The sequence below is a fragment of the Apis cerana genome, linkage group LG14 (genome assembly GCF_029169275.1).
Source record: "Apis cerana isolate GH-2021 linkage group LG14, AcerK_1.0, whole genome shotgun sequence".
NCBI lineage: Eukaryota > Metazoa > Arthropoda > Insecta > Hymenoptera > Apidae > Apis > Apis cerana.
In genome coordinates this window covers 2,564,614-2,584,932 of record NC_083865.1, presented here as the reverse complement: position 1 = coordinate 2,584,932, position 20,319 = coordinate 2,564,614, and the positions used below count along the sequence as shown (strand labels likewise).

The 20,319-nt window shown below is 28.6% G+C and overlaps 1 protein-coding gene across 2 annotated transcripts in view; it reads left to right on the top strand.

Moving 5' to 3' along the window:
- Positions 1-20,319, top strand: part of LOC108004397 (inactive rhomboid protein 1) — a 383,917-nt gene that overhangs the window by 28,763 nt on the left and 334,835 nt on the right. For both annotated transcript variants that reach the window (XM_062085198.1, XM_062085197.1), the window contains exon 2: positions 4,112-4,348. The gene's annotated coding sequence lies outside the window, so the exon portion shown is untranslated. The remainder of the gene's footprint in view (positions 1-4,111; positions 4,349-20,319) is intronic.

The window sequence follows — 20,319 nt, the reverse complement described above, 5'->3', positions numbered from 1 at the left end:
CGATTTCTCGTTGTCGTATTGGGCGAGGAGAAATTGAGATAAATAGGATTCCCCTTTTCTTCCTTCTCTCCTTTCTTTCTTTCGTTTTTTCACACCTCGAAACGAGATAAATTTTTATATCCCGCCCTCTGTTCCTTCCTGCACCCTCAAAGAGGGTGAAAGGTAATGGGAAGTTATGTCGGGACGTCGATCGATCGAGGCTGCCACACCGCTGTGTTGAGTTTTCAGATAGAGGTGAACGGTCTCGACGATCATTGCCTATTCAGATACGCTCTCGGCGTTTTCTTGAAATGTTGGCTTGGTGATTGGTTAACTTGGGTCCCGCGATAGAAAATGTTTAGTTAATTTAACTTTCGGTTGATATTATCGGATTGTAAATGGGATTTAAACAGATTGGGGATAGGTTTGGGTTATTTGATTTGATGGAAGCCAGTTTAAATTAATATAATAATCGAAGCTTGCGTAACAAGTATAGCGTGTTAAAAGATTTTGAAAATTCTGATTTTAATGAAAATTTATGCGTGTATGTAGGGCGTAATGGATTATAGCAGAGAAAATTATTTTCTTCGAGGAAAAATCTCTTTGAGAGTGAGAAATTAAATTTTTTCGTGTTTTGCATTTCAATTTCAACTGGGAATATTTTTTATAATAAGTAGAAATGTTAAAAGCTGGATATTTTACAGTTTAAAATAATGAAACTTTAAGGATTAATTTTATCCCCTAAAGTGATATTCCATTAATAAATAATTGCTTCATATATAATTTCGGATATATTATAGTTTTCTATATAAAATGAAATTATGATTGTTGATGAATTTTTTGCTAAAATAATTTATTGAACTGGCATGTATGATATTATGAAGATATTATTCTATGTAATTTGTATCACGAAGATTATCAACGAACTATTTTTAACATAAATCGAATCTCATTCAAATTCATTTATGAATGTTTACGCATTTAAAAATTTATAGAAAGATGATATTAAATATTCATAATACATATTGATATGATACTCGAAGGATAAGTCAAATCTCTATTTGAGCTTCATTTTTTTCAATTAATATTACGTTATATTATTTTATAATTAATTATCTTAAAATAATAATTACCAATTTTTTTACCAAATCATTAGAAAATTTTTTATTTGTCAACGCGACAACTAAATGAAAATTACGTAATTACAATATTTAATATCTCATCTCAAAGATTCTCGATTAAAAAACAATTTATCTTCGGATATTTAATCCCTTTCGAGGACAAGTGCCAATCCATGAAGTCTTTAAAATTATTGACTTTCGATCCGCGAACAACAGTTAAAATGAGGTTAATTTTTTTTTTTGCCGCGAAATAGAGGCAAGTTTAGAGATAAAATTGAGCATTTAATAGGTCGAGAAATTTCCTTGAAATTCCTAATTAAATTTAAATTAAATTTTAAATTGTTCAAAAAAGTGTCAAGTAATTGAACCGAAAAAAAGATATTATTTCGACATCAGAGAATTACCATTATCCCCTGTAATGATACAGTTATTAATTTTTTCCTCGGATTAGATACACGCTTTTGAGGAAAGAATCGTGTGTGTTCACGAGCATACTGGAAACTAATAAGAAACGTTGATATCGCGTGATACATGGAACATGCGAGGCCCGGTTTTTTGCGTGAATTTATGTTAATCCCGATCCCTGATGGTGAGCCACGATTTTACCGAAATATTAATCTATCCGTGTATCAACCCCTTTGTAAAATGTAGCTTTAAGGGTTAGGGTGTACGGTTAAACAACATGGCTGCTCGGCTAATGAAATTGCTTGTACCTGTGATAAAATCGATTAAACATTCAGCTTCTTCTGGGGGGCGGTTATATTGCGTTAGGTGTAAAGAAGGGTGTATATATTAGCATTTTAGCTACATCGAAAGGTAACGAGTGATATACACTTTTCGTGCAAACTGACTTTGATCCATAATAATAATATTATTATTTTAATAATAGGGATTCGTGTTACATTGTATTGAAGTAGAAATATTTTTTGAATATTCCGTGGCGTATTCGAATAATTATAGCGTAATTATTTTTAAATCTGAACACTTTTGGAATTATACGTCGCAACACATTATTTTATTTCGTAATTATTTAAATTTTATTTTTTGAAAAATTATATCAAATAGTATTATTTCTTAAACGACACATAAATTAAAAGGAATTAAATTCGAAATAAAATTCGAGATAAAGAAGTTGTAAAGTATTTGAAATAAATTATTCATATAAATTATATGAAATATATTAAATTTCCAATTCACAATTCGCATCCTTCGATCGGATCAATGAAGCAAATATTATCGGTATTTTTCACATTTTCGATCGATTCAAATGAAGTTCGAATAAAATGAATTAAGAAGCCGTGAAATTAAGCGTATTTGAAATTCTGGGGGCGTGTTTCAAGATTCCGTTTCAACACACGCTTTCAAGCGTCACGATTCCCGGAACAAAACAAATCTTCCTCTCGAAACTGGTGTTGCTTTCACAGGCTGCTGGTAATTACGTCCCCGCACCTGACAGTTATTACAGCCCTGTACCGATGTTTCGCATGGTAGAACCACGTGGAATCCGTGGATATTAACGAGAAGGACATTAACGGGATGATGAAATGGTGCACAAAGGAAGGGTTAATAATTGTTATTATGTGACGAGTTTCCTTGCCCGTGTATATATACTATGCCGAAGATGAATGGAATAATGAAGGTGTTGTGAAAGAGAAACGTTCAAGCTTGTGATGCATTTAATTTATTTGGCATCTATTATTCAACTGTCTGGCTATGATTAAATTTCTTTATTGTGCCGAGAGAATAGGAATTCGGTTGAAAGTATAGCAGAGTTTCGTCGTAATCGTGTTTGAAACAATTGATGTCATTATCGCTCGATATTCGAGGGCTTCTTCTTGGGAAAAATAGGTTCGATTTATTTTTTTAAAATTCTAAAATGAATTATTGGAATATTTCAAAATATTGTTTTTGTAATATATGATTTTGATTATTATTCGAAAAGCGTGAAATTTAACGAGGATGCTAAATGCAAGATTCGAGATATTTTTAATTTTTCGTGAACGATTCGTGTAGATTATTTAGAACATTGTGTTATCTATGATCGTTTAATTCGAGGATGAACTAATTATTAGAAATCGTTAATTTAAATAATGATATCTATCGTTGTTATTATTAGTTGCAAATTGGTCAGCATTTCGTGTAAAATAATTACAATTTTAATTGCAATAGATCATTAAAGCAATACGTGTAATTATCATTTGTGATAATTGAATTTAAAAATCGATAGATTGGAAATAAATCGAATGATTTAGATTTAAGATCTAAATTTTTTTGTATGAATAATTTAACATTGAAACTATACATTTTTAATTCGAATTAATACATTTAATTTTTATGTTAAATTTTAATGTTAAGATGAAATTTTAATAAGATAATATTTATTATCCTTATATATTAAACACAATAAGAGAATTTTATTTTTTATTGTTTCAATGAAGTCATCAAAAAAAGAATATTTTTATTTTATTTTTTAAATATTTAAAACACTAAAAAAAATTACAACTAATCTAATTTTCCAATTGTTTTAATTTTAATTAATCTCAACATTAACCCATATGTTTTAAAAATTCGAGAATTTATAATTTTTTGATTCAAAGTTAGATTAGAACTTTTTAATTTCAAAAGATTACTTTATAAAAATTTTATCTGTGCAATTTCATTGATACATCAATTTCTAAATTTTAATTAAATTCAAAATGGAAAAGATAAAAAAATCTTATCATCATTAAATAAATTATATTTGATAGATACACGTTTTATTCAATTGTTCGAACGAGATTCCGTATTTATAATTATAACCCTTTTATCTCTAACAAGAAACGAAATACTGTACGGGGATACTGTAAGCGATTGAAAAATTGATTCCAAATTTTCGCAAAAGCTTGTAACGTATTCGCAGGAAACATCGTTTCCATCTCTCAGATTTCTCTCCCCAAGAAAAATTCGTCTTATTCGAAAAGAAATCCATCGCTTTCACGTTTCTCACGTGTTCCTTCCTCTAATGCTTTCAGAATTCTTGGCATGCGTAGGCCGAAGGAGGAGGAAGGGGGAGAATTGAACAGGACCGAGGAGCATGGTGTAGTGCTCGTTTTGGGGGTTGCTGGCAGATCAAAGGACGCGAAAGAGGGTCTGGCCGCTCTCGAGCGATTCGAGGGCCGGTGAGCATCGCGACGGGGCGAGCAACCCCGTTGCCTCCGCCAACGTCTAACAACCCTCCCGTCTGTCACTGTCGACGAACAACAGAACAGGTAGGGATGCAGTTTCGTTCAAAAGAATTTCCTTTCGTGTATTAGCTTGTAAGGACAAACGGGTATACGGTGGATCTGGGCGATGAACTTTTAACTTTAGTTCAATTTCGTCTTCCCCTTTATTTTGTTTATTTTTACGAAACACGAGAGAAGAAATTGAATAAAATAATGTTACGACTTGGAATATATATTTCTCGATGATATCGAGGAATTCTTTATTGATGAGAATCAAGTGATATTCAATATGTATAATAATTTGATAATTTTAAAAATTTTTAGTTGGCTGGACGTATAGAGATCGTATATAAGTATCAACTTTTTTTTTGGGGGTTTATGTAATTTTGTGTAATTTTTAATGCATTCATCGATGCAGCACGTTGTTCTTTGAGAAAGAGTATTAACCTATTTTCAAGGAAAAGCTTTGGGAGATGCTTCGACTTGGATAATTTTTTTTAAAAAATTTACATTGTTCTATATAGATATGTTGAAAATTATTTGAAAGAAATAAAATTGATTTTTATATGATTTATAATACTTGCAAAGAAAATTATTAATTTGAAATTGTGCACTTTCTATTTCATTTTATGGAACGTATACTATACTACAATAAACATGGAAGACATAAACATTATTGTATATTATTATGAATAAATTTATAAATAAATCGTTACGGAGATATGATTTTATCAAAAATGAATATAATAATGGAAATTTTTTATGATCAAATTATTTTACTCATTCTAGAATTAAAAATAAACTATATAATATATATTTTCAATAATGATTTTAATATAATTTCCAAAATTTATTTTTATCTTTATTGTTTTTATAATATTCGAAATATATATTATACAAAATTATGAAATTATTAAGTTTCATTAAAAATTAAGATCATTCACAATTTTCAATTGTAGAATAAAATATAATGATTTATGCAGATTATTAAAAAAAAAATAATTATTATGTTCTAAAATATGTATTTACAGGATTTAAATTTTACGATAACGATTTATAGAGCAATGATCAATTTAATTTATAGATTACCTTTGAAAATTATTTTTAATGATTTTTATCATTTATTTATTTCAATATAATTTCATTATTATACTTTATCAAGAATATCAAGACGACCCTCTCGTTACTTAATTCAAAAACTGCTATTTTTCTTCTATTGCAATAAAACTATGTTAGATTTTCAAATTTTTCTTATTTTGAAAAAGAGAATCGTAACTCAAAAGATGATTAAGAAATATCTCATTCTTAATAAACTATATTTATGAACAAGAATATACGTGTATACGCGTGGTTTATTATTCAAAACTGCTATTCAATTCTCATTACTTTACTTACATTCTTTTCACTCTCATGCTTTTTTTTTAATATTCTCACAATATTCTCACAATTATGAGAAAATTAAATATTTCTTTGGAAATTGAAAAATTCAGAAGTTCAAGGCATCATTAGCAGCATTAGGCCCTCAAGTACGGACATCGTGGCTTGTAAAGTGAATTTCGTGGTTTAGCATGTCGACCTGACATACCGCCATGGAACGTTTGGCGACATGGCGACCACAATTGCGGCTGTGTCGTTCTAACACCTTCGGTAAAAGCCACATTATCTATGCGGTAATAAGGATTCTAATGTCACAATGTGAGAAATGTGTATAATTGACATAAATCAAAGAATGAAACATGACAAAAAGAACGAGATAGTAAAATCGTGAATAGGAATAATATTATATTGAAAAAAAAAAAAAATAAATGAAAAATCAAAGAAAATATGTTTCTGCTCCTCTACATCTTTTGCATGAGATATGATTATGATGAATAGAAAAGAATTTTTTTTCAAAGATAATTTAATTTACAATAATGGAAAATATATTTTTCAACAATTTTTTCGTATTTATTCTCTTGAGAAATATTGATATGTCTATCTTTGAGATTTATTTAATTCAAATACGTTTCTACATTCTACATATACAAGAGATGCAAATATAATATATAAAATAGCTTAATATAAATTTTCTCAGAAATTTTAAAGTATTTTCCAATGTTATGTATCTTTAACATATTTTTTATTTGTTTTTTAAAATTTTTATTTAATTTTTAATTCAAGTATTCAAATTTTAAAGAATGTAAAGATAATATATTCAAAATTATTTTTCTCATCTAAATTTTTATTTATCCAAAACTCGAGTTTAAAGAATGTAAAAATATTTTCTCGTATTATATATCTCGCCTAATATTCATAAATATATTTTAAATAAATATAAATCAAAGTTATTTTTTGTTTAATCTTAATAATTCGTTATCTTAATTCGTTTCATATTATTAAATGGAATAATTTAATCATTTTTAATAAAGCATATATTTAACCTATATCGATAAATGGTAATAGAAAAAGATCTCGTGGACGTTCTACAAAAACAAAAGATATGCAAACCGCGATCGAAGTGGAGCTGGCTATACAAGGGTAATCGCGGTTCAAGGCTAATCCAAAGTTCATTCGTTCCCCGGTGCGCGTTTCGCGTAGTTGATTTCTCGTTAAATCGCGATTGTGAAATACTTTGGAGAAGTTTTGTATTTAAAGAATGCTAAATTATTACCAAGCACGCGATTGTATCCCAGTGGTGAATGCCAATCGATACCGCAATGCTGACGGCATTCCATTTATATATAATTCGCAAGAGGAAAGAATAGATATAAATTATAATGTAAATTAATAATGCTAATTATTTAATGCAATTAGTATCTCCTTTTCCAATTTTTATTTCATAATAATAAACGTATTAATTGAAGAATGATGTATAAATGAAATTATTGTATACAATGGTATGTATCGAAAATTATGGTACCTGTTCAGAGGAGGCCGATTCTTTGTATAAAAATAAATCGAAAATGTGGAAATGAGAATTTTTGATACGAGGTCTCATTTTTGAGAAAATTCACTGTGAAATTCTATGCGAGAGCACTCGAGAAGTTTTGGCAGAACGTATCTCTTTGTATTTGTGCTAATAACTCGAAAGATAATTAGACGTAATTATAGGAATAGTAAGAGACTGTACATTGTAATATGTGAGTGATGGCATTGTTTAAAATTATGAATACAGCGCGAAGAAACACGTTCAACCGTTTCTCTCTCAAGTGCACGAGAACTTCAATAATTAATTTACTCGAAAAGGAAGCTTTATATCGAAAATTGTCATTCTACATTTTCGACTTATTTTTGAATAAAGAATCATCTTCTTTCAGTTTATACGCCTATTATGCACATTTTTCCGTAGATTATTGGAAAGTATTAAAATATTTGCGTATTTCATTCGCGAACAAATCTAAAAAAAATTATCGATGATTATAATAAAATTCGATTTTATTGTAATTATGTATGCGAATATTATATGCATGTTTGGGGAACAATGGGGCAATTCATTTGCATTTATAATGTTCACGGTACGGATTGTGCTCTGGAGAGCGATAAACATTATATAATAAATAGAGGAACGTAATGGGCAGTCGTAATTGGTCGTTACATATGAGTAATTTGTTTTATAGATATTTAAGATCGACGTTTTTTTTTATTATATTCTATAAGAATTATAAAATAGATTTTTTAATTTTTTTTTTCCAAGTTTAAGAAAATAATGGTGACGATTGTTAGAATTCATCATCAAGTTTTTTTTTCTTATTTTCGAAGTCTCACTTAAAGTAAATTATAAAAGATATAAATAATGTTATTCATTTTGCCTTATGTCTCACTTATAATCATCTTCTTTCTTACAATTTACGAGATAAAATAAATAACACGAAGAAAGGAATCTTTTATTAATAATCAAATAGCGATATATTATTTAACTTTTTACAAAGAAAGTACATGCATTAAATTTAAATGATTAAGTTGAACGTGATAATCTTTTAACTAACTAAAAAAAATATGCTGCTATATTACATATTATCAAAATTGCAGATTTCATTTAATTCGCTATTTTTTATTGAAAAAAATTAAATAATTAATCGTCAATGAAATAATATATTTAAATTCGCCCATTTCTCTTTCAATCTCCTTTCGTCAAGACTACAATAGGACCCAGAGGTTTTATTTACGATTTTATTAGAACCACCTACCCCGTTCCTTTGTCATGCGATAACGAATAGGGGAATGGAAAAATAAATCATTTTTGATTGCACGACCGTCGCGTTAAAATCCATCGATTTTATTCAACCAACTCGAAGAATGGAAAAAAAAAATAAATGTTAGGCAAATGGACAATAAGTACATCTGTTGAAATTAGAATATAATATTATTTACAAAAAATATTTACACGCTAATGTATGCTTAACATTAACAATCTATATTTCTGTTAATTGTAAAAGAAACGAGCTCGAATTTGTTTCTCTGAATAGAGTATTTATTTTATATTATTTATTGTGTATTTACAAATATGAGCAACTTATTTAATTAACTTGATATGTTGAATGAATATCCTTATGCAAACAATTGAACCATCGAATAACAACAATAATATTAAAGAAAAATGGTAAATACATAATATAGACAGATATAAATTAAATTCAAACTTTTGATTTATCAAAATGACATTTTTTTTTTCTTAATTATTTCTATTCCAAACAATAAAAACATTATTTTTTAATTTTCTTCGAGTTTAACTTTATTTATCGCAAGCAATTATCTTTATAATCTTTACAAAAGATTTTTTATTTCGACCCAAAATATCTAAACGATAATATAAGATTCTATTAATGAATCAAAGGTATTATAATAAAATAAATATGTTGTGTAAGTAAAAAAACTTTTTTACAAGAAATTTAATTTATATGCATCGAAAGAATCGCGAAATTTAGATTAACGAAAGGAAAAAAAGTAATGGAGGGACGTTTGTCTTATTTCCGCCTCGAATAACAACGAAAATGAAAGTGCTTCCGGTTTAGTCGATCAATGGATTGAAAATGCGAGGGAGAAAACTTGCTAGGGTTCGCAAATTGCAAATCTTTCTATATTAATCAATATAGAAAATGAACTGCGCTCAGTGAGAATGATTCGAATTCAAAGTCAGAGAGAATTTATCGTTCCATTCTATTTTAGATATTAGAATATCTAAAACTATTTTGTTTATTATCATTCGAACATGGAAACGATTCATTCTTATTGTACACGTATCTAAAGATTATAATACAATCAAGTTACGGATTAATTAAAAAAATTACTAGAGATAATACTACTATTTGTATATTTTGAATAAACTATTTTAACAAATAAATAAATAAAGTGAAATTAATTAAAAATTATTATTATAATTATTATTGAAAAATAATATTGATTTAAAATTAACGTATTCCAAAATCCAAGAATATGTTAAATTTGAATTTTATAATATCTCGTGAAATTATTGTTGAAATTTGCGAAAGATTCGATATAACTAATTGAAAAAAAAATTTTATATAAAATTTCATTATACCAATTCGTTATTAAAATTTAACATTAATTTTACAATTATTCTTGCGAAACCGCCTATCACCGTTCAATCCCTGCAAATCTCTTTCCAAAAAAGTTCCATTTTAAACAACACGATAAAACTGTAACGTACCCAGAAAAATATTTTGGTAGCCGCGTTTCACGAACGATTCACAACGAATAAAATAATCCTACAGCCCCTTTTTACAACAGCCCCGTTGAAAGAATACAGATTTCCCGGCTCGACTTGCAAAGGGGTAGTCGAGCAATTCAGAGAAGCGAGCTTTGTCAGACAGACGTGTCCAGGGGTTGGAACCCATTGGTTGCAGGTTCGCTCATCAATCAGTGCGTTTAAAATGAACTGCGCACCGTCAAGCGCATTTCACCCTTTCTTTCTCTCTCTCTCTCTCTCTCTCTCTCCCTTTCTCTCTCTTTTTTCATCCTTGATTCTTCTTTTTACGCTTACACCTCTCTCTCTCTCTCTCTTTCTACTCTTCTATCGTCGTTCGATAAATTGTAGCTCGGTTGAAATACAGGAGGGAGAAGGAGAGGGGAGGAAAAAAAATCTCGATTTTTGCTAGTTGCTAGTCCACGAACGAACCGTAAAATTCGCATTCGATGGTTAATTGCGCAGACTTGCAGCTCTCGGGGAAATTGATTCGTTCATCCCCCGCCGTTCCTCCGGCTCTCTCGCCCGAAAAAACCTCCAAAAAATGGGCCTACGTGTTCGTGTTTCTACCACCACTTTTATTTTTTTTTTTTTTTTACTCTCCCGGATTTTTTTTTTCGCCATGGCGAAATTTCCCGCATTACACGAGATTGCATCGGTATGTCGCTATTGAAAAACGGTATAATGGCTGTGAGTAAATGAGTTTCGTTTCGTATACAGCGCGTATATATCAGTTTTCCACTTTCTCATTGTAATTAAATGGAGTTTCGCGTGTAAATTAGAGAATTTTTTTTCTTCCTTTCTCTCGTATATCGTTGCATGGTCCACTGGTCTCTGACAATGAGAAACAAGTTTTGATACATGATAATATCGTAATTTTTTTTCTTGGAAAATTTTTCTTGAAAATTTAAATTTATCTCCTTGAACGTATAATGGAAAGTTTATTTGAATCTATGAATATAATTAGGTATTTCTCGTTATAATTTAGAGTTATTAATTGTTGATCTTAAAATTTTCTTTTCTTTTTTCAAGGATATCATTGTACAAACACGAATCAATAGTTATTTGCAAATTTATTAAAGAATTAATAGGTGCATATCTTTTTATTATTTTTCAATACATATTTCTTATTTTTATTATTTAAATCGAAAAATATTTTTGATTAAGAAATACACCAAGGATGTATATTGCTTTCAATTGTTTATCGATGGAAAATCTTTGATCTTTCAAATTTAAAAAAAATTACACCAAGAAAATTATAATAATATCGTTTATTTCTTGGTTATTTCGCGAAAAGTTTTTTCATAACATAGAAATGTAAACCAGAAATACAATAATAATAACTAAAAAATTCGAATTTTCTCTTTGACTTTTATAACTACTTAATTAATTTAATATTATCGCGAATAATAGGAGAGAAAAATACGAGAATATAATTCATTGGAAATTAAGTCGAGATTAAACGATGTTTAAACTGTCTCGAAGTATGTAAAAGATTTTATATATAATTTGAAAGATATCAATCCTTAGTGGAAAGTACGATGAAAGGAGAGTCTTGTAAGAGAATAAAGGTCAGGGGTAACTGAAACGAAGGAAGGATTTTATTATCTGTTAATTATGTGTTTATGTTTTGACTCTCATTTTTAATTTACACGTCTATAAATATAAATAGGGAGAGCAAGTATAATTTTAAACATTGTCAGTTTTCTTTCTGCACGCAAGGATTAAAAATAAAAAATTCTAAAATATTTTTTTTCATGAAAAACATTGTATAATATAATTTTAATCAAAATTTATTGATATTAACGTAATCTTTCGTTAATTTAATCGGAAGCTTTGAAAATTATATTATTATTAAAATAACAAGAGAGAATAGTAGTTATAGAAGAGAAAGGATTTTATCGATATAAAATTTTAAAATAAAAATAAAGAAAAAAGTTTAAGAATCAACAAGTTCGTTTTAATGCATTAAAACATTTCTATTGTTCACGAAAAACAATTTTTTAATAGAAAATTCTTTAATAGAGTCTAAGATATAGATATTTTGAATATTACTTTAATAACTGAACTAAATGAAAATAATGATATAGCAGAGAAAATTATATCATAAAAGAGGAAAAGACTTTTATATAATGAAATTTCTATAGAATTTCATAGAGGAAAAATTGTATAGAATAGACAACGTATTCAAAAGGATTGAAACAACTTAATTTTAAATTTAGAAGAAGTTAAACTTGAAATTCTTTAAACTCCGATACGTGAACGTTCATTATCATGGACGTTCATTATCATTATCAAAGGAAAGCTCGAAGAGAAGATTCCAGATAGGATGAATGTCTCAGAAAGTTGGAATACTTTCTAAAGACAAAGTGATTAGCTTCTATCGATGAATAAAGAGGAATTTAGAGGCAAGGAAGTTCATTTTAATCGTTGGAATTTCTGGCCAATTAATTTTCTTCGAACATTTAATAATTTGTGTATGAATTATGATTATCAAATTAAATTACGCTTGGTACTCCTTCAATTTTTGAACTTTAATTGATGTTATTTTCATGCTGCATCTTTGCTACATTTTTTCGTTATATTTTTTCGATTTATTTTTCTTTTTTATTTACTTTTTTATTGAGTTTGTAAAAGTTCGTGTTAATCGTGTTAATTGGATGGAAACTCGATTTATAAGATTTATATTTACAAGATAAACAAATAAAACAAATAATGTCTTTACAATTCGATAAGTAGTATAAGCCAGTCGTGATTAGACAAGTAAAGAGATCAGTAGAAGTAGAAGAGAAATAGATAAAACCTATCATATTAAAACAAATAGAATACATCATTTACAATTGTACAATAGAAACCAATATAAAATTTAAATCAGACAAGATATACATACGATTAAACAAATAGTATTAGTCGTGGAGAGATAAATAATTAAATTATGGTCTATGGCTAACTTATTTTTATCATCTCATTTTCATTCTGTGATATCCATACCTAGATAATTAAAAATTCTTATTATAAAAAGCACAGATTTCATTCCATAAATTAAAGTGCAAAAATCAAAGTTATGTTAAAAGGAATATATACACAGAAAGACATCGTTATTCAAATAACATTACTTAAAATAAAGTAACAGACAATAATTTTATTTTAATAAAATATTATTTTAAAACAAAGATATAACAAAGAAAAATTGTATTAGAAAAATAAAAATCAATTAAATGTGTTTTAGATATAGTAAATACTACCAATATTCAGAAGGTTTACATCTGATTCAATAATTTAACAATATATAAACCATGTTGTCTAAACTATAATAAATTTAATCGAATGAACTAATTGATTGAATAAAATCTGTCTCGCGTGAATGAAATGATCGATTCGATTCGATTCGATTCAATTCGATTCGAGAGACATAGGGAAAAAACAAAGAAAGAGAAAGGGAGAAGTAAATTCAGCAGCAATTCGTGTTATTGGAATCCGTACTGATTCAATCGTATTTTTCGGATCAAAGTGTATTATAGGCGAGGTCGATACTCGACTTATAACCCGGGTAAATTGCATAGCGAACTAAGCTCCCTAAGCGAAGCGGCTCGATCCACCGTTAGAAATTACATTATGTCCCCGAAGAAAAGGGGAATTGTACGATTCCGTTTCTCAAGTTCGCTCGACTTATTCGTCGTAAAACCGTTATAGCCCGGTGATACGAGAATTTACATTTTTATCCACGTTAGCTGGAATTCCATGGCCTTAAGCGGGATTTCTCTTTATTGCAAAGATTTTTATTTTAAAATACGAATCTACTTGGTGTCCCGATAAATGGCGTATAATTTTTCTATCGTACACGCGCGAGATTCTCATTGGTTCTCGTATCGAATTTATCTTTCGATCGATATCGATGAAATGTGAAAAAAGTCAGATGTAATAAAATTATGATTTTTGATATTGATTTCGGAAAAATATTCATCGAACGTTATAAATTAATGTTTCGAATAATATATCATTTTCGCAGAATAATAGTATTTTAAATAAGAAATTATATTTCGACAAACACAAAATATTTTCATTTGGTAATTTTAAATGTTTATCCAAAATATTTCTTTTACCGTAAATTGGATTTAATTGTAATTGTTACATTTGTGAAATGTTAATTAAAAAATCAAAATTTTATTGAAAATTTGTCTGCCATAACGAACGATTTTATTAATTTTCGTGAAATTTTTATGATTTTTAAAATAAATGTAATCAAATTTATTTATTTCTTTTTAAAACGATTTAAACGAATATAACACGAATTAAAAAATAAATAAGAATAATTCGTCAAAACAATTCAATCATAAAACGGAGAGAAGAACCATTGAGGAACAGTTTATCGTGAAAAGATAAATCGTTTTTACACTCCGGATAAGTGAGATAGAACGTTATCCAATCGCCATTCGAAACTTTTAAACCGGGCCGGAACAATTGTTCCGCCATCAACTTTCCTTACTTGCCCCGAATATCTGAAACTGTTGATCGAGACGAAAGCGTGGAAAGTGTTAAAATGGTCCGCAAGGTTCGAGATGGATCGAATCCTTACTCGTTAGATGGAGCCACATCGATACCGAATAGAAGACTCATACATCCTAAGGTAAATTGCATCCTAAAGGTGAATTCACGATAGTAATTTACTGTGGAAAGTAGGTCCCGGTCGGGCCATAATGCTCTTTCATCCGCAAAAGACAATTTAAATTGTCTGAATCCGTGGTTGAATTATAATCGGTCAATTGCACGAACATTTTGTTCATTCTATCTTCATTGATATTTTCATGTCTCGACAACACACACGATCGTTCGTCGTCGTTAATTGTGTAACTTTTTGGAAAAATATGTGTATGTAGCTACGATATTGATATATATGTATTTGTTTATATGGGTATAGGATTTGAAGGAAGAGTGAGATAGAGGATAATAATACGAGGTTATTAATTTATAATTTTCGAGTTTTCTTTTTATATTAGATTCAAACTTGACAAACAAAAACTAGAGACTTTTTCTATGCTTTGAATAAATGATATTTATCTTTGTTATTTTTAATTGTAAAAATATATAATAATTGTAAAAATAAATGGAAAAAAATATATACAGTCGCATCGAGTTTTTAAATAGATTTATAATGATTTTAAAATTCGTTGATTACATGTGACGAATTCTTGAGTCTGTGAATATTGAATCTCTAAAGAGTAATTTTTTTTATTTCAATTTTATTGTTTATTTTATTTATATTTCAAATTTCTTTTTATAAAATTGATTCTTTGATCAATCAATCATTTAAATAAATAGTTTCTGAAATATTATTCTCTTTAATATTATTAATTTGCTTCAATTTTGTATGTTGCTCTTATAAACTAGAAATATATATATTTCATCAAAAGTAGCATTTTTTTATTTGAATTAGATATAAAAATTTCTTATTTATAATTTTATTTGTGAAATATAAATGAGCATTCATTTTACTAAGTTTTCCATATAATATGTATGGATTTATTTTTGTCAAGTGCTATTTTATATTATTAAATTTAGATCAATCCTAGAAAATGGAGTAGTTGGACAAAGAATGAGAAAATATTAAATAAATCACTATTTCTAAATCAATATGAGAGCAGCTTATCTAGAAAGAAAGAATTTATCGAAATAAGCGAAATTGTTATAGATATCTATAATATTAATTCTGAAATAATATTTTCATATAATAATGATTCTGTATAATAATATTTTCAAAAGAATTCCAGAAATAAGAATTTCAGAAATAAATTTTTTATCAAATATTTTTCGTCAAATATTTAAATGAAATCAATATTGATATCAAATAATACTAATTTTCAATTCATAATTTCGAATTAATTGGATATGAAGATGGTATAAAAACATGTGAATATATGTAAACAGTGAAAACGTGAAGATTTTGATAATGAACGTATATTATTTTCTGTAAATTCAGTGAAAAATTAAACATTTAATGTTCGCATGTTTGTTATTGACTGAAAATAGAAAAAGTCGTTTTTGATATGGTAATTTGTGTATCAGATCGTTCTTCCTTATTTGTTATGGCTAGAGCTTATATTCGTAATCGAAAGAGGGAAAATTCGTGCAAAAATTGGAATGATAAACACAGTGTTTTTTTAAAATATATTTTTTCGTTAAACACTGAATTTCATTTATGACAGATAAAATCTACGCGTGAATTTAATTAATTTAAATAAATTTTTAGATATTAATTGAATACTTTAATATATGAATACATTTTAATATAAAATTTGAATATTTATTTCAAAATTCGTTCAATTAATTAGATAGATTATCACAAAAAATTTTCATATCGAGAATATTATATACATTGTATAACATTCTCTTTTTTTGGAATCATATCTTAATTTGCTTGTTTTATTAATTAATTTTCATTATGCATATGTTCATATTCCAAATATCGAGTAAATTATTTTGTTGAAAGCATATTTTCATTAAAATTATTTATTTATTTTCACTTATATGCAATTAATTATATAAAATATATATTTAACGTGCTGATTAAAGTGGTTGGCAATGATAAAATTAATTAAAATGTTTGTATTAAATGTAATAATACTTTCTATTAATCAGTAAATTTTACAGAATCTGATTAAATTAAACAGTAATTTTTTAGATTAAATTCGACTTCTCTTCTATTATTTATATTGTTCAATTTACTACGTTTTAAAAATTTATAAAGTATCAAAAATATTTGATCCGATTGTATACTACTGTTATGTAGATTATTCTGTAATAATTATTTTTTCAATATTCATCTTCATGTTAAAAAAGAAAAAGCATTATTTATACAATTTTAAATATTTTCTCCTACATCATTAAATATCCAACAAGATATCCAAGAAGAAAACGATTTTGTTTGTTGTTCTCTACAGTCACAGAAAATCGCAAAACAAGAAATTGATCAATCACGATCGATCCATAAAACAGCAGAAGAAAGAATCAAATCACAAAAGAAAAAAATCGAGATCCCTTTTCAATACTCTTTTCCAATCTCTATTACAACATAACACCACGTGGATACATATGTACCATACTTCCAACGATTGTTTTCTCGATATTCACCCTTCCTGGTAAATGGAAAAAGCACGCTCGCTCTCATCTTTCCACGTTCAAACGTATCGAGGGTCATATCCCTGCAAACATTGCTCTCGTTGCACATAAGTCTACTCTTGGATGCGAAGTTATCACGAGCATGTGGGTAGCCTTGAAGGGTGTTCAGGAAGGGGGTTTCAGAGTCGAGTCGAGCGGATGTTTGCGTCTGGAATAGAGCGGAAACGGGGCGTCGTTTTCGAGTATCGAAGACGTTGGTTGCGACCAGCCAGTGAGCCTTATCTCCGGTCGAGAGAGGATTTTCTCCATTATATATACGTTACTAACCGTGACTGCACAATCGTTGATGCTCGTAGCTTGGTCACATCCATTGTAAACAGAGCCATTTGTCAGCTGGCGGCCATCAAACGCAAACTATAACCCTTCCCAATCCTGTCTTCCTTCCTTTCGGCCACGTGGATGAGAAGTTTCGCTCATCGACCATCATAGAGATTCGAATGAATCTCTCGAACAATGGAATTATTGGTCAGAGTGTGTCCATTGTCCAGACGCCACGTGTGAACGCGGCTTAACGAGCAATCCTCATTGTTCCACTGGCTAAAGCCCCTGGTCGCTTTAATAAATTTTCACGATGCCGTGATATACCTTTTTTTTTTTTACACATGTGGAAATATTGCTGGGGATGATAGATCGAAGGTACACGCGAAGATTGGGGGAAGATTGCTGGGAAATTTCCGGAAACTTGGATCTGGTGGAGGGTGGAGGGTGATTATACGTGACGTGCTACGAGAAAAATTCCGATCCCGTTAGGATTTATCGGGGGGGAGGATGGTTGTTTGTACTGTTTTCGTTTCTCGAAGGGGTGAACTGGTAGAATTATTGCTGATGGAACCGAAATAGCGAGGTCGTAAATTAACGCATTCGGAATGTTATTACATGACGGTCATAAACTGGATATGAGGCAGCAGTATAAATAATAAAAATATCGAGATCGATAATGTTACAGTTAGAATGGTATTATAAATTAGAAATTATTAGGGTTGTTGGAGAAGGAAAAAGAAGAGAGTTTCGAATTTCGATAATTTCGGTTTTATGATTATATTATTAAATATTGGAACAGTAGATAAAAGTTAGAATAGAAATGAATGGAAAATGAGTAATTAACGAAAAAGATGCTTAACATGTGTATCCATCTGGTGGCAAGAGAAAAGAAAAAAGTAAGCCATATTATATACCTTATTTTATAATTTATTTTCTACGTACGAGATGTAATTTTTTTTTGTTTTTAAGAAGCAATTCCAAATTGATATTGTATTGTAAGAAAATATTATTGACTTTCTTCAATTTTTTTTTGTTTTTAAGAAGCAATTCCAAATTGATATTGTATTGTAAGAAAATGATATTGACTTTCTTTACTTTTTATGGAGTTTGAATTTTTATACGCAATAATTAGTTTTTTTATTATTTCTTAAATTGTATAAAAATTAAATTCATAATTATACACATCTATTTGAATTTTTAAATCTGTCTTTCTCAAAAATATTAAAAATAACATACAGAAAAATAATTTTTTAAAAAATTGGCTTGAAAACTTGTATAATAGAATGAATTTTTAAATTTCAAAAATTTAATATCAAATGTTTACAAATTTAAAAATTAACTTTTTCGTAACTAATTTTTTCTAATAAATTCAAAATTGACGATTTTTATATGCGATACTCTTTTTAAAAAAAAACAGCAATAGATATGTGTTTCATTTTATTTTCACACTATGTAAACGTGTTAACTTTAATATCTTCTAATCGATTTCATCTTGTTACTATTTCGACTCCATCAAGTGTACATTCAGACTACAAGTATTCGTGTAAAATTCAAATATCTCTCAGTTTTCTAGTCACAAAGCACTCGATGAATGTCGAGTGAAGTTCGTGATGTGTACATATGCGAACAAATTTAACAATATTCTCAGAATAAATATTTCTGCGAACAACTTGAGATTTTTTTTTAAAATTAGAAAAATTAGTTTACTAACGTGTAAAAAAAATCCTAAAAATTTGCAATTGATAAAAATTTAAAATACTTTGAAGACTTATATTCATTGTTATATACATTAAAAAATTGACTGAAATGGATACAGAAACGGATGTCGAAAGGTGTAAAATCTATAGATTTTAAATAGTCGATCGAATACTTTCTTGCCAGCCGACATGAGTACAAAATTCCGAAATCACAGTAAGCGTTTAAGCAAGATGCATCAAAGTTAAAATATAATGTGCACCGCGCCATTTCTTGACGATTTCGAGCACATTATCAACGGCTGCAGATGCTTTTACCGGCTCGTTTATTTTACGCTCGATATTATTTCTCTTTTCATGCGACGAAGGCACATGATAAATGAACCGTGGAACCGTGAGGATTCAACTCGAAAACTTTTGCTGGAGCGAATATCAGCCGAGATAGAGGCTATTTCATGGAAGACTGATTCCAAATTTAACCTTCATTCTTGTTTATTATCCTCTATCTTGCCCGTCCAACGATACAAATCCAACGAGTAAACGCGATTCCTTGGCGGCTACGTGTTAAGCTTTCGGTTATCCGGAGCCAACCGATTTAACAGTAATTCTTATCGAGTCGGTTCGCTCTTTCAAATGAACAGAGGGAAAGTTTCTTCGTTTTTTATCAACCCACAGTCTTGGGTTTCCTCGCAAAGTTGCGAAACAGAGAGAATTTTTCGCGATCCGATACCAACCAAAGTCTACTTGTCTTTCCAACCTTTAATTGCTATCCAAGTTTCGTATCGAATTTCGATCGAAGGCGCGCGGTTTCTTTCTTCTTCGCTCCGTCATGTTTTGAACGATCATTTTTTTCAATTGCTAATTAATATGCCAGGTTTCGCGCATATTGTGCGAGTTTCAACAAATTATATTGAAAATAATAATTTTATTTTAGTAAAAGGAAATAATAATTTGTAGAATAATGGATAAATGAATTAATTTTTTTATCAATGGAATTTCATCTCGAGGGATGTTTCGTTTTTTCAAATAGATTGTATTGTAAAATGTGATGATTTTGATTTTATTACCTTATTGGAAAAATATATTCCCAGACAAAAGATTAAAATATACGTTTAATTTATCATATAATATTTCAATATATTATTAAATTATATTGTATAAATGTGATTAATTTTCCAATTTTCTTTAACGTTTCGCAAAAA